Source organism: Haliaeetus albicilla, chromosome 3 (genome assembly GCF_947461875.1).
Source record: "Haliaeetus albicilla chromosome 3, bHalAlb1.1, whole genome shotgun sequence".
NCBI classification, from domain to species: domain Eukaryota; kingdom Metazoa; phylum Chordata; class Aves; order Accipitriformes; family Accipitridae; genus Haliaeetus; species Haliaeetus albicilla.
Window position 1 is genome coordinate 57,656,755 of NC_091485.1, and position 15,348 is coordinate 57,672,102.

Genomic DNA, 15,348 nt, shown 5'->3' on the forward strand with positions numbered 1-15,348 from the left:
CCTGCGCGGTGGGTTGTGGGCCGCTGCGTGAGGCGGTGGGAGCCGGGGCCGCCTGGCAGGGGAGGCGAGCGGGGCTTCGGCCAGGGGCTTACGGCTTTTGCTGCGTCGGTGCGGAGGGAGTGGCCGCGCTGAATCCTGGGCTGGTTTCCGCTTCTTCGCTTGAGGCGGCTGCAGGGCCCGGCCGGCTGCGCGGGGTGGTGGGGTCGCGGCCCTGTGGGGATGAGGCGGGGCCCCGCCTGCCCCCCCCAGCCCTGCCCGCACCTCGGGCTGGGTGAAGGCGCTAGTAAGTGCTCAGAGAGAGTTTGTGTCTTGTGGTGGGGCCAACTTAATAGAACTTGGTTTCTGAAGTGGAGAATTTCTCCTAAAAGGAGCGTAGAGTAGCTTTGAGGTGCGAGTCCAGCCCCACCGCTTTGTGCTCGGTGTGAGATCTTGACTTAATCTGGTAAGGAGGACCTGCAGGGGGGCCTAAGACTGTCTTTGGCACCGATGGAAGTAGTTGTTAAGTGTTGGTCCGTGTTGGCCCTGGTTCTGAGCTCTTAGTGGTGAGGGCATGACAGATGAGATGCAATCAGGAGGCTGGGGAGCTAGTGGGACAGTGGCTTACACAGCAAAATCCAAGCAAGTGTAGAAGTGTATTGTTGAGTTTAGCAAAAGAAGCAGGGGAATCACTGATGTTGATGATAACTTGGATAGTTCTTGTAGCCAGAGTACAGAAAATGGCAAGTTCACCATGATGTTGACTCACCAGAACATTGAAAGATACGAAAGGTATTTTTTGTTTTTATAGTTTGCGAGTTTTCTGCTGATTTTTGTCCGGGCATACAGTTGATTCCAGTGCATCAAGCCTCATCTCTTCACATAAAGTGTGACGTAAGCCTTTGTCACAAGGAAAATTCTCTCTTCCCTGAGCAGAGGCATAAATCATTTGCTTAGTGAATCATGTAATTATAGACTATGTCAATGGCTGTATAGTAAGTTAATATAGTTGTAGTACAGATTAGTTTTAGAGTTGGTTGGTTTGTTTTAAATGTAAACGTGAAATGAGAAATAAGGAGTTAGTACATTTACTAAGCCATTCTTCAGGTTGCTGGTGATGTTCTCCCTGCCTTAACAGAAAGATGTAAAGGCTACAGAATTAAGGATGTGACAGGCTGGCTTTTAGAGGTAAGTCTTCAGAACAGCTCAATGATTACAATGGTTGAAGGTGTCCTGTAAGGAAAAAAAAGTATTTATGCAGGATGAATTAAGTCAGTTCTTCACGTGACCCTGAGTTATTAACACTTTTATGTAAATCTGTGGTGTGTGTAGTTTTATACATAGTAACGCTCTTCACAGAACATCACCTGTGGAAAATAATCTCTTTTTATATGCAGTTCAACCTTGTATTTCTCATAGTAATTGCAGATGTAATTTGCTTTAAATGGTACCTATGTGATACCTAGATATCGCTGATGTTATACATCATCTCCAGTGGTGAAGGCTATCCCCCTATAACACTTCTGCCATAGTAACTATGTGGCTTTCACCAAGATCTGTTCAAAGCAGCTGTTGGTTGTTCCTTGTTATGGCAGTTAGCTTACAGAGCTGCCAGAGGAAAGCTGGCTGCAGAGTTGCCAGTGAAAGGCCCTCAGCAGTACAAAAGGCTAAAGGATCCAATGCACTGTGCAGAGCTCAGTTCTATTTGATGAGTGACTATCTGCAAGAAACAAGTACAGTAATGAGTAAAAAGGTGTAAAGAACTAGGTGGGGAGAGCCTTTTAGCAGAAGGACCGTTACAACAATACTGTGCCAAGAGGAGCTGTCAGGACAACTGTTTGTTGGAAATTCACAAAGTGGAATATATTCTGCACTGAGGACTACTGTTCTGAGAAAAGAGCGTGTCTAACTGCTTTAGCCATATCATTTAGTGAAATAGCTACAGCCCTCTTGGTGAAAATTGTTCTAAAATACATTTAAGCTTTCATGGCAAAACAGTCTTAGCCAATCTTAAGTCAGTAACTGGAAATTTATTTTGAACTCTTGCACATGCGAAACACCTGACTGAGGAATTACACAAGGCATAGTAACCTCTACGCCAAATTTCATTTTTGACATAGACCAGACTTGAAGCTGAAGTGCTTGAACCTAGTGGAGCGCTTCCCTTCTGGAAATTCAGTCCACTATACTAAAGATTCTTAAGTACCAGAGTACTTAAGATTGCTAGTTTGGTTCATGAAATAAAAGCCTTTTGGCTAGAATTATCTAGAAAAATATCTTAAGAAAATCAACAGGAATGTGTCTTGCTCGGGTTGGGTGTTTTGATTTCATAGCTCTTACATAGTGAGGAAATGTCTGAAGAATTCCATTTACATAATTGGTTGTCATTTATCTTATTGTTAACACAGCAGTGGAATCCAACATTCTTTGAATTATTAGAATTAAATAATCACTAGGAAATCATAGTAAAATATTTTTCTGTCTCACATTATCAAAGGGAAATTGAACCTATTAACTTCTTCCACATTCTCTGACACAGAAGATATGATTCAAATCTTACATAACTTGTTTATTTTTTTCATTTTGGTATTTGTAATTCAGAAATGATATTTCTGTCTTTTTTCTTTTAGCTTTGTTTATATCTGAAAAAAAGATTTTAATTCCTGCATTCCATAAATATTTTTACACTTGTTAAAAATATTCCTCAAATCAAGAATGTGACATCTAGAAGAATTCACTGCTGTCAACTATTTCTGGATAGCAGTCAAATTTACACTAAGCATATCTTGTAATTCAGCTGAATCATCATAAAATAGAGGATGACCATGTTGATGTGCTATTTAAAATATTTGGAAAAAAAAAAAAGAGGAAATGCAAGAGTCCAAGATGGAAGTACCACATTAAAACTTCATAATTATTTGATACACTTTTTCTGGTGCAAGGATATTAGTAAAGAACTTGTCTAATGGAATGATAATTAAATTAGTGGAGTTACTCTGCATTTGTACTAGTGGAACTTGCATAAATAAGCAGGTTTTCCTCACTTGAAAGAATGACTATATTAAAAATCTGAGAGCAGCAATGCTTATGTGATTGTATTTTACCAATGAATGGTGCTATGCTCTATCCTCAACTTGCAGTGTGACATTTTCACTATTTTTGGAAACACTTCTCTTATAAAAAACCCAAACAATTTATGGAACTCTATTGTCTTGCAAGGTTCACCGATAATTTGAATCAAGTGAACATTTTAATGGAAGTCAGTCCGTCAGTTCTGATACATTCTCTCTCAAGCTTTCAACCAAACTTAGGTTTTTGTAAAACAGGTAAATAGAATATTTTTTTTTTCCTTCCTCCACAAAGGTGATGAAGAACAGAGGAAGCAAAGAGATAATTATTTCATAAGGAAAGGGTATTTATGTGTACATTCCACTTGTGGGGAAAATATTCCCTTTCTCATAGCTTAGAAATGTAGGATACCTGTCAGAATAAAGGCTTAAGAGTTGAATCTCTTATACATGTAGATGTCTCTGCTGACTGACATCCTCTTAAAGGATACATCATGTATCATAGAGGCACATGATAGGGTTAAAATTGTAATTGCAAGGAAAACCATATGACTTGTGGCTTTGAGCCTGTTCTTAGTCTATTGCTTCGCTTTATTTAGAGAATGCAGTATATGAAAGGAATGGAGGGGGGGAACCTTTTACACAGAAATAGTCTTTATCTTTCCTCCCTGTGGTACAATTTTGATTTTGTTTGTCAAGGTAACAAGAAAAGGTAGGAGAAAGTATAATTTGATTTGAAAATAACAAATGCATCTTCATTGTTACCAGCTTGTCCAATTCTATACTTTCAAGAGAGGTTTGAAAGGCCCGTTAGAAGGCAGAACTAGATCTGGGAATTACAGAAGACTTCAGTGAGCTTAGTTGGATTGCTTAGGAATAAATGAATTTGGCTCTCTAAGTATGACATAGTGTACTTCAACTATACAGAACAAGGCAAAGGAAATTTTAAGTAAAGCTTTTATCCCAGAGTATTGGAATGAGTGAGGAAGGGCATAATTTAATCTCAGATCTTTATTATTGGTGATGATGGATGAGTATGCAAGAAACCAGCTTTGCTTTCCAATCCCAAGTTGTTTGCAGGAGGGAAATTTGGAGAAAAACCATTGGAGTTCAAGTATACTTGAACTGGAGATCAGAGAAACAAATAAAGCTTTTCAAAATAAGCATGTTCTAAAGTTATTTTTCAAAATAGCATTATACGTTAAGCAGTACAATAAATCATGCATTAAGTTACTTGAAATTGTTGCTCCTTTGATTTATTTAAAAAAAGAAAAGAAGAAAAGGGAAATAAAAGGGAGGAAAAAAAAGGAAATTTTCCCAGTGGGAAATATTTTTAAATGTTCTATCCCCAGGAAGTATTTGGGGAAACATAATAGGTTACTATGAAAAATTTTCAATATAATCAATGTACAACAACTTGTAGTGAATATTATTTTATAAGTTTACATGTGGAAAGAACTGTACATGCTGATGAACAGCAAGCAGCTCTTATTTTATATTCTTTCTCTGTCTTTGACCATTGGATTAGTTTAGGTTCAGTTTATGAAAAATTAAACATCTGTGAAAGTATTGTACATGAAAACCTGAGTTGAAGGTGATACATATATTTATATCACCAGGCTTTTTGAAACAATCATTTGAAAACCATCTGAATTTGATATAAACCTGGTTGTAGCCATGAGTTTCATGACCTCTGTTCCTGTTATATGGTCTTTTTTTCATCTGAGATATATTTTCTGACTGCGGTTTTAAAAATTTGCTCCCCTCTTCATTATTCAGGAAACAGCGCTTGAAACTATGTTAGCTTATGATGTTTACATCCAAGTTTTTGTATTTTAAAATGTTTTAAAAATCTTTTTAGTACATAGAAAATGGTGAGGATGTTTGTTTCACGAGGACTTTAGTGTAAGGGTTGCAAACTGTAAGCATTATATAGCAAGTGAGTGCATTTCTTGAAATGGAAGATTTTTTTGAGCTTTTTCCAAGTAAAGGAGGGTAAAATAATTTTTTGTCACATTCACATATGTTAGGTAGTACCTGCAGAAGTTTACCAGCTTGCGATGAATTCATTTTTATTGTATCTTCTTCTTTTATTATATTTTAAATGTTTTGTAATTGCTTTATTTAGTACTGCATTAGTTTCTTTATTTAGTTACTGCAATATTTAAGTCCAACTTTGAAACTGGTAACGTTCCTTTCAGTAATTACAGCACATTATGGATACCATATTGCTCTAATAAGGGCTGCAAATGTGTAACATTCACAACTCTAAATTTGACTCCTAAATACAGGATTTTAAAGTACCTGAGCAAAAGTAGTACCCAAATTTAAACACTGTACATGCCCTGCTTGCACTCTAGGTTTATTAGGAACCAGGCAGCTCTGATCCAGAGGTCTACAGCTGTTAACATAAACACTGCACAACCTTTTTAAAAGCCTTACTAACTGGAGCACAAATAGATAGCTCAATCCCACAATAAAATAATGCTCAAGTAAGCTGCCCCAAGAGTTTAAGGGAAAAAACAGGGGAAAAGAGGTGTATAATCCTTGATAAATATTCCATCTTTTTGTTAGGTTCAAAATCCATAGCTTTGTAATCGGGTGGTGGGCCTGGCCATGAACATAAACATATCGGAAAACAGTTCAGAATCAGAACCAAGCAGAAGGGAGCTGTATCTCCTCCACTTCTCATTACTTTCCCACCTACAATTTTTTTTTTTCATAAACCAGCCCACCATGCACCCTGGCCTGGGTTGCCAAATAGCTCATTTAACCTCCCAGAAGGAGGAGGGTTATTATTCTCTTGGAGCAAGACAAAATTTAAAAGGAAGAGAGACCTAGGGTTGTTGTCTGGGCAAGTGGACAAGGCAGGTGTGGCAAATGAATTGAGAACGTTCCTCTATCCAAACTGTAAATGTTTCTGTGAACAGATGGTCTGGACACTGGTTTCAGGTATCTTAGGAAGAGCTTACAATTAAAATCAGGGGCACTCTTTAAACACATGGTTGCCTGGCAGCTGCATATTTACCTGCATTGACTGAAGAAATAATTTGTCATTTCTTAGGATCGTTCGTTAATCACTCTGCTGTCAGCCTGCCCTGTTAATTGGGGTCTAGGCTTGCCCCAGTAACATGGAGGATGGGGTGTCAGAGATTGCAGCCCCATACCCATACTCCTGCCCCATTCTGTTGCAGGACAGGACTGGGACTGGCAAGCCTAGTCCTGCCTGCTTGCAGTAGCTTCCCAGAAGTGAGTAGCTTGGGAAAGGGTGGACGTGAATACCTGAAAGTAGTGCTAGATGCCTTTCTTGTGGGAGCCCTGTGGGGTATATAGTGTGTATTTAAGGGCAATCTGGAGACATCCTATGAGCATGCTGTATAAATACAGGCAGGATATTTCACTTTTGGATGCCTTTATTGTACCTATCTTCAGGAGATCATGATAATGGTCACAGTTACTGTGGCAAATCCTACAAGAAAGCTGTGTTTAAAGTAGTCTAATACGTCCATGGCCTTGTGCATCAGTGTCAAACAGATGGCATTTGTTCAGAAAGGATGGCACTCTGCTACAGGCTGCAGGATACTAGCTTGTAATGTTCATGGGCAAGGCAGATGGAATCCATAGTGGATCTGGCTACTTGGCTTTATTCAAGAACCAACAAGATTAGAGCTTTTACCCTACTAGATTATCTTGCATGTACTTCCTCCCCCCCAGCATTATGTTCAGTAGGTCTTTGCTTCCCTTTCCAGCAGGGAGGTCACTGCTGGTCCGGGAACACTGGACACAAAGTCCTGTTGGATTGTGGTGTGACAATGCTCACAGTTACTGGCCTCGGGTGTTACAGACCAAGGTCTCTGAGCACCCCCTGGCAGTCATTTCCACACGTACCCCTGATCTCCAGGATCTTTCATCCAGCTGGGATTTTCACTGTCTTCTTTCCAGGCCCCTTTCTTTTCTCCAAAGCCATGTCTGTTTTTCAGGGAACCCTTCTTTGAGGCCCCTAGCCTCCTATTTTCTCAAGTAGTCTATGTGTAGAAACACAATGCATGATCAGCCTCCTAATTGGGAGTTCTGTCTCTGTATTAATTGGAGGAGTTGGGATGTGCTACTCTTCAGTCACGGTTTTATCAAAATTTATAGCCAGACCGTACTGGTTGCAGGTAGGAAGCAGCAGTCTTCCTGAGAGTTCAAAAGTTCAGTTTCAGACATTCACACAGGTATAGACACAGTTATCACCTGCCTGCTGGTGTTTAAACTTTTTTTTTCCCCTATAACAATAATGCACCAAAGATGCCTGAAAATACAAAAAGAAACCATTGCTGTTCTCAGGCTTTGTCCATGGGAAGTGGACTGAGTCACCATGCTAACTGCAAGAAAAACATTCCGGTCTTACAGTGTTCCCTGTACTCATCTCAAATTAACTTCTTCAGGAGGGATAGCATTTTAGGCGCATTTGTTGAGGAGGAAAATTGAAGCAGGGAGATGATAAAGACTTACTCAGAGCTAGCACAATAGATTGGTGGCAAGATCAGGGAAAGAGGAAAAGATCTGACCTCACTCTGGTCTCTTGCAGTACTTAATTGTTGTAGGGGCCTCCAGTCGGTAATGAGTCTAAGACAGTGGAAAGCAGAATTTCTCACGGGGGCGGGGGTTGTGGTGAAGATGTTCATTTCTCTTCTTTTGTTTGAGAGCTGTCTTTGAAGGCATTGTTCTTCCACAGCTGCAGTAGCCTACATTCATTGTGATAATTGTGGGACAATATGTAGAATGGATGATTGATACATGAGATAAAGTTGTGTAAGAATATTACTAGAAGATCATATGGAGATAATAAATTATGCAAAGGCAGCTCAAAGAAATAAGCTAAGGACAATTTTTGTGGGGTACAATGTGGGAGATGGTACAGCAGATCCAAATAGGGATAAAAATGGGTAAGAGAAACAGCAGCTAAAACATTTGCTGGAGCAAGTCACATAAAAGGACATGAGTTGAAGTATTACAGATAGGTAAGGCAGAAAAAATACAGTAAGTAGCTCATGGACAGAAAAGGAAACATTATCTATGCTCATGAAGAGCTGTGTACTCCCTGTGCACCCCATCATCTTTTTTACATATCAGAAGGAGGTCTAAGTGCACTTTTTTCCTTCGGTAGTAAATCCAGGTGTACAGGCAGGGTTGGGATATTTGGGAGGCTGGGACTGAGAGACGCCACAGAGCTTGCAGATCAGTCAGACACATCCAAAGAAGCAGGAAGATACAACAGTAGAGAGATTGCTGCCTTACAAAATGCGAGATGAATTCAATGGATTTGAAGCAGAGCACATGTGGATAGGAGGTACTCTCCTACACTCCTGAAGGTTGTAGGATATAGACAGCAGTGAGCAGGCAGTTTGGTTTGGGTTTGATTATATTTTTTTTGGAGACACCCTTTATAGATTTGTTACCGGCTCTGTGCTAAGGTTTTTGAGAGGCAGGTATTCTCACATTTTCGAACTCTTCTATTCTTGCTATTAATCAATTGTACTGTATGGCCTGGACAGTTTGAACACACAGCAAATTTAGTTTTAAGAACATCTTGAAAGATTTTATAACAAGAAAGTTAAAGAAGTGACTAAAAAAAGGGAAGATGCAGCCTGCAGTGAGGAGAAATTGTTTTTACTATGGGAGTGTGTGTGTGAAGTGAAGATACTAACTTGTTATTAACATCCATCTACTGAGTCCACCACTTAAGGTTTTTAGCAGATACTGTAATAAACATGGCTGCTTTAGGAACAAGCAGTGGAAGGAGGAATGGTATAGGCACTCCTGTCAAATGATCAAATTCACCCTGTGGTCGTGGTCTTCTCTCCCCTTTGACAATAAAGGGAGATCAGCTACTGACTAAGATGCTGTGATTGCCTCTACCGGTACAAACTGGCTCAGAATCCTCATTCTAAATGCAGCCTCAGCCAGGAAGGTGAAGGGAAGGCTGACTTTCCTTTCTCACTGTTGTATGCATAATACAGTATTGATCTGCACCATTTGTATTACTGTTTTCAGTCAACAGAATATGATGTCTTAGATCTCAATAATTATTCCCTCCTTGCCTAACAAGACTGGTATTTCTAAATGTCCAGTATCATATTCTTGTAGACTAGTCTCCTGTGGCATGATATAATCTTAGGGAGTTTCATCTAAATCTGTTGAAGGCAGTGGGAAGGATTGGTTAATTTCAGTGGATTTTAGAGGGTCAAAAACAGATACAGGATTTGAACTAGAGCATTAGCATGATAGATAATATTATTGCCTGCAGCAGCACAGCATTTTCCCCACTATACTAAATCACCTTAAGATATATAAGAGGTTTTCTTTTCCCCTCCCAAAATACTGAAAACATTTCAGTTGCCTGTGGTAATCTTTTACAATATTGTTATTTCAGAAATAAAAGTATCACGAACTATGTACAGGCACAGAGCATTATGAAACTGCGATACATTTTAAGCTATTGAAGCAACATTTGTTCATGATGTTGTGTGTTAAGTTTCATCCCACAGGGAAGGGGGGGGGGTTGTTTGGTTTTCTTGGTTGGTTATTTTTTTCAAGCGGAGTTCTTAGGCCCTAAAAAATGGAAGTGCTGATATAATCTGAAATAGTATTTACTGAAAGGCCATGTTAGGGCAATATTCTAGGAGTCTAATAAGCCCCATTGTGAGAGTCATTTGTCATTTTATCCCTACACGCAAATTTGTAAGGGTTAGTGAAGGCTATTTGTCAAAGTTAAATGCTGCTTAAAATTTTGTTTCCAAAATACAAGTAGTTTGTAAATATTACTAGTTGTCCTTTTCAGATTATTTTGGTAAAAATAGTTTTGATATGACAGATGGGGAAGAAGTGTCTAAAGTGAAATTGTTTATACACTTGCTTAATTATGAAGAACTAGTCTTCTGTATAAATAGGTTCAAGCTGAGCCTGCACAGTTTTAGTCAGAAAATTAGGATGGTCTGTGTGTAAAAACTCCCTGTGCCAATAGCCAATACTCAGGAAAATGCAGGTATTTTAAGTAGGATTGGTTTAAAAGGGGAAACTAGTGTATTGGTAGCTAAAAGTGTATGAATTGTGTATCCTGCTGTTTGTTCTTCTCTAAATGTGAATGATTTCTTGCAATTCCGATATGTCTTTGTCAGTATATGTTTCAAAGTGTTACACTTGTAGATGGAAATTAAGCTTCCCGTCTAGTGAATTCCCCCTACTTAACTCTGATATGGTTTAATAAAGTTTCCATATAAAGTATTTGCAATACTAGGAAAACGGCTAATTCAAGAACCCTGCCTTTACAGTAGCAAAATTATTTGTGGTTATTGCTTTTTAACATGATCTTTAAAGCATGATTGTATGAAAATGCTTACAACTTGAAATCATATTCCACTTAACTGTGGCATTAGCATTTTAGAGGGAGTTGGGTAAGAACTTTTCTTCTTTTAAATTGGAGGAATTTAGGGTTTTCTTTGTGTTTTTCATCAAGTTACTAGTTATTTTCTGACAATGCAAAAACAGAGTTTAGATAGCTGAATTCACAGTAAACTTCTTGTAGGCTTATAGGGTCTAATTTAAAATAGCCCTTAGGTAAGCGATAGTCCTTCCGTGTAGCTTGATAGCCAATCACCCTGATTCATAAAGCAAATACTGAAACAAAAAAAGGGAGTGCTTGTTTTCCTGAACTTTTTAATGAGCAAACTCTTCCCCAAAGATGGATCAAATCCTCTTTTTTAATTTATTCAGCATAAATGAATTAAATTGAAACCTGATTAGCTCACAGTTGGTAGAATCTCTCTGCAATGACTTGGAACACTTGCTAGGGATTAACCCCAAATCCTAGGCCATGTATTCTTCTGCACTGCCTTTTCTAGTGGCATCATTTGTTCATGTTAAGAGACTTTAGAGCCCTTCTTTTGGAGGTTGCTGAAAGACTTTTGTGCCTTTCACCTGTGTTTTAAAATGCTTATATGTTAATATTAGACTCAACAATTCTCCAGTAAGAATTTTTGAGAATCAGTTAGTGAATCAATATTTATGAAGTTGAGTGTCTGAGTTACACAAAAGTATTATTATTTTACTCTAAGAAGTAGAGGTAGCAATTCCATTAGCTTGATGTCAAATCTATGCCTGTGTCTTTTCTGCTAAAGACAAAAGCCCTTGTGAAAGTGCTTGCTCATTATCGAGAAATAAAAGGATAATACTATGTAGTTAAGTATGTAAAGTTTTATTCTTACATCAACAATATGTTAATGATAAGCATAACATTAGTCTGTTGACATACTGAATTTTTTAGGATAATCATTATACATCAAATGTTTTTAGAAGTTTTACAGAGAAGTCTCATTTTTAAGTCCAGATCATAGCCAAAAGGTGGCAGTATTCTATTCAATATTCATTTGCAAAACAGTATAAAAATGCATGTATTTGTTGACACTTTGCTTCTAGTATCAGATCAAACTGGATGATTGTATCCTCAAAATAATGTCAATTTATGGAAAGGACTTATTTAGAATGCAATTAGAAATTAAATTTCTTGCTTATATCTGAAAGCTTGCAAAAAATAATCTATTACGTAAATTTTAAATATTAAGTGTGTGTAGTGTTTCACATGATATCTACATTGTCACTAAAAGTTAACTTTGGGGTCTGGGTGTTTTTATGTAGTGCTTAAGAGCATCAGAACTTTTCCTCTAAGTGTTGGCAGAGTTAACTCATTTTACCTTCAAAAAGAGAGAAATTAATCTCCACATGCTTTTAATATGAGCCAAACCTGCTGCATTAAGAGCAATTTGTTTTGTACACCCTGGAGATGTAATATTTTTCATAAAGTGAGTATGGGCTTTTTTTGTGCTGAGACAACAATAAGTTGAAGAATTGTTGAAATATTGCTTTTCCTGCCTGCCAAGTTGTTTAACTATACATCAATGGTTTGTCTCGGAATACTTTGAGATAAAAGTTTAAATAGTAGTGGGAGAGAATGCTTGCAAGTGCAATTATGTTCAAGCAGATGTTTCCATGTAAATTTTGATCCATAGTTAATGTCAGATATAAATATGGAATTACTGTAGGTACAGAGTAAGTTTAAGTCCAATGCAGTAAATATGTATTTTATGTTAATATGAAATACTTTTAAAAATCACTTCTTCTTACAGCCTTTTAGAAATAGTTAAGAATCAAAGATCTGTTCCCCAAATACTGGCCAGTCTATTTTCCTGTGAATATATTTCATTCTTCTAAGTGTTGAAAAGTTTTGATAAACATTATATGTGGGATAGAAGAAAACTTGATTCAGAGGGCAGAACCTGGGAAATCCAATTGAAATGCTACTGCTTTTTAATATGCTTCCATATTCACCTCCAGTAGAGTATAATTCACACCTATCTATCTTCTGTAATGTTAAGCAAAACAGGGTGCAGTTCCCAAAGGAACTGGAATTAATAGGCCTTGAGATTCATCACTGACTTCTCTCTTGCCACTTTATTTTCTGGAATAGCCCACTCACTATATCTCTAAGAGCTGTTCCTTCAAAAAAGACAAGAGACACTTTTTTGTTCCAGGAACCATTTTGGTGTTCTTACATTGACAAGAAAGTGATGTGAAATTTAGTTCTTTATTTAACCAAATGAGGCAGAGCTTTATATCACTAGCACAAATTCAGGAAACATCTTGAAGGTAATCAGGATGAAGATACCAGGCAAATATAGTTGGATGCCACAGATGTAACTAAGAGACTGTTCAGAAGACCAAAATGGGTGATCTTAGATTTTCACCAATATCTCATGTTTTAACAAAAAGAAAAGTCCTAAGGAAGTACAAGTGTGTAAATGCTGACTTTGCTAATAAGCTGTTTCCTGCTGGGCTCCAATGTTTGTGATCCATCTGCTTCTAGAGTCTATTCCCAAAGAGTATTTTAGAAAAGCTTACTTATACAGAAAGGCCTAGAAATTTCCTGAAATTATTTTGGGAACAAATCCAGAGGATAGTGAAGACTCTGGGACATACTCATGTATATAGATATTGAAAAGGACCATTGCTTGGCGCAGTGTGTTCCCAAGATATTTAATATATCTCTGAAGGAGGGGGGAAGTCTTCTCAGTGTATGCATCACATTTTAAGGAAATTTGGTCAGGAAGCACGGCACGACTACAGCAATAATATATTTACGTTACATTTCAAATACTGTGAGCACATCTAAATCTTAAAGCAATGGCATACACTTTAAATAATGTGTAATTGTCATAGCTGTCATCATGTAGGTTAAAGATACTTTATGCATGTGCAGTTACATAAGAGACAGCAAATGATGCTCACAGTTTTCTTCCTGTAATTAAACCAGGGTGTTTTTATGCATTCAGGTATTACTCTTAACAGTAAACTTCTTTGTGATCTCATGTAAGTAGAGCTTTAAGTTGAGGTTTTGTCTGCTGAGAGAAGGATGAGCTCCCTGAACAAAACAGAACAAGTCAGGGAAGGGTTTGGCAGGTTTTCGCTTTCATGCATGGGAGGAGGTTTGCATCTGCTGGATGCATGCATGCTCCATACCCTATATTTGCTGCTGTGGATGGCCTGTGCCTATGCACTTGTTTCTAGGGGCTGCTATCTCTGCTCTTTAGAGAGGCAGTGGTTTCCTCTTGAACTTCTGCCTGTGCCAACACCTTCTGTTTTGTCTTGATGCCAAATGCAGCAGTAGGCAGAATGGGGGAGGCTGTGCACATGTATGGCCATTCCTGAAGCACATGTGTTGCATCGTGTATTGCTCATCGGGTGAGACTACACTCCTGAGGCTGTAGTGAGTTATCCCTAGGTCTTGCTGATACTTCAATAAAAATATAACTGGCTTGCAGATTTTGTGCTCTGTGTTCCTCCAAGAAAGGCTTGCGATGTGCAATAAATCAGCAGCTGTTACTTACATGCTACAGTGTTGGTTTTGACCTGTCCATATTGGGGAAATTAATGGGACATTTGGTCTCTCCCACTTGGTATGAATTCTGGGGGGGGGGGGTTGGTGGTCTTTCTGTAGTAGACCTTTTAGTAGCTAGCTTCCCAGCAATGTTTCCAAGTTTCAGTTTTCATTGAGCATACTTGTTTTACTTTAAAAAAAGATAATAAACATTTAACTGATGGGAAAAACTTAACAAAACTAGTTCGTTACATTTGTATGCTTCTACTCAGGATTGCTTTTAGGGAAGGAATAAAGGCAGAGCAAAAGGTGGGCTCTAGGAAATTTTGTGTCTCTTAGGAGTTTTGGTATTATTTAACTTGGGCATAAAATGCAAATCAGTCTACAAGGGAAATATAATTCATATAAAACTGTGCCCAGCTCTCTTGGAGGTCATAGGGGGACTTTCAGGGACTGAAATGAAGTTGGGTAGGCCAGAATCTCCTTTGAAGATACTGTTAATGATGACATTGCTAAAGAACGTAAAGACAGTGGGGCTGATCCTGGGCTGTTTGTGTGCTCTGAAGTTGCTGTGAAATAATAGAAACTGCAGGTTTTTCCTAACATTTATTTGTGGCACTCATGGTTACTATGCACATATCTTACATGGCACACAAACAAGAGCACAGCACTGGTTTTACAAGAAACTGCTGTTTCTATTGCAGATTATTGGGAGATAATATTCTAGATTCTGTAGCACTGGTATCTTCTGCTCCCACTTTTTGACATTCCTAAGCTCACACATTTTGAAGAATTAAATTTGGTGAATGTCATCATGCACTTAATATATATGTTTCTCTAGAGGCCTTGGGGGCTTTGTTTTAAGGGCTGCTTATCATTATGCAGTATGGATTATTACAGTCCTTTAACTTTCCATTTTTCTACCTAAAATTTAGAACATTTTCAGGACAATTTTCTATTTTAGGAGAAATTCCTAATTTACAAATTTCAGTAACACTATACAAGGGATAAAGAGCTTGTTCTATTCATCCCATTCTTCCTTTAGGTATGGATAGGAAGGACTTGAAGGAGGATTTTCAGACATGTAAGGTTATTCCTTGCTGGAGCTTTGAACTGACATCCTGTTGTGGAGGCCTTTGCAGTGGGCTTCACTGGCTTTAGAGGATTTGAAACAGTGGAAATTGTGAGGTAGTGCGATAGGTGGACTGTTAAAACATACAGCCACCTCCTTTTGCCTCCTGTGACTGTGATCTGGTAAAACCTTAGTTTCACTGCTGAGATGAATAGTTATTCTTGCATTCAAGAGCCATTACTTCACGTGTAGTAATTTCTGAGATCAGGTGTGAGTCAGTTTTTAACCCAGTTCACTGAGGAAGCAAGGCTTCTGCA

The 15,348-nt window shown here is 38.2% G+C and overlaps 1 long non-coding RNA gene across 5 annotated transcripts in view; it reads left to right on the forward strand.

Annotated features, from left to right (window-relative positions):
* The first annotated feature begins 43 nt into the window (after positions 1 to 43).
* LOC104320879 (uncharacterized) overlaps positions 44 to 15,348 on the forward strand; it is a 48,383-nt gene continuing 33,078 nt past the window's right edge. For 4 of the 5 annotated variants that reach the window (XR_011324117.1, XR_011324116.1, XR_011324114.1 and 1 more), the window contains exon 1: positions 44 to 1,164. This is a non-coding gene — a long non-coding RNA (uncharacterized lncRNA). Of the gene's footprint in view, positions 1,169 to 15,348 lie in introns of all 5 variants that reach the window. The other variant, XR_011324115.1, reaches the window with a different exon arrangement.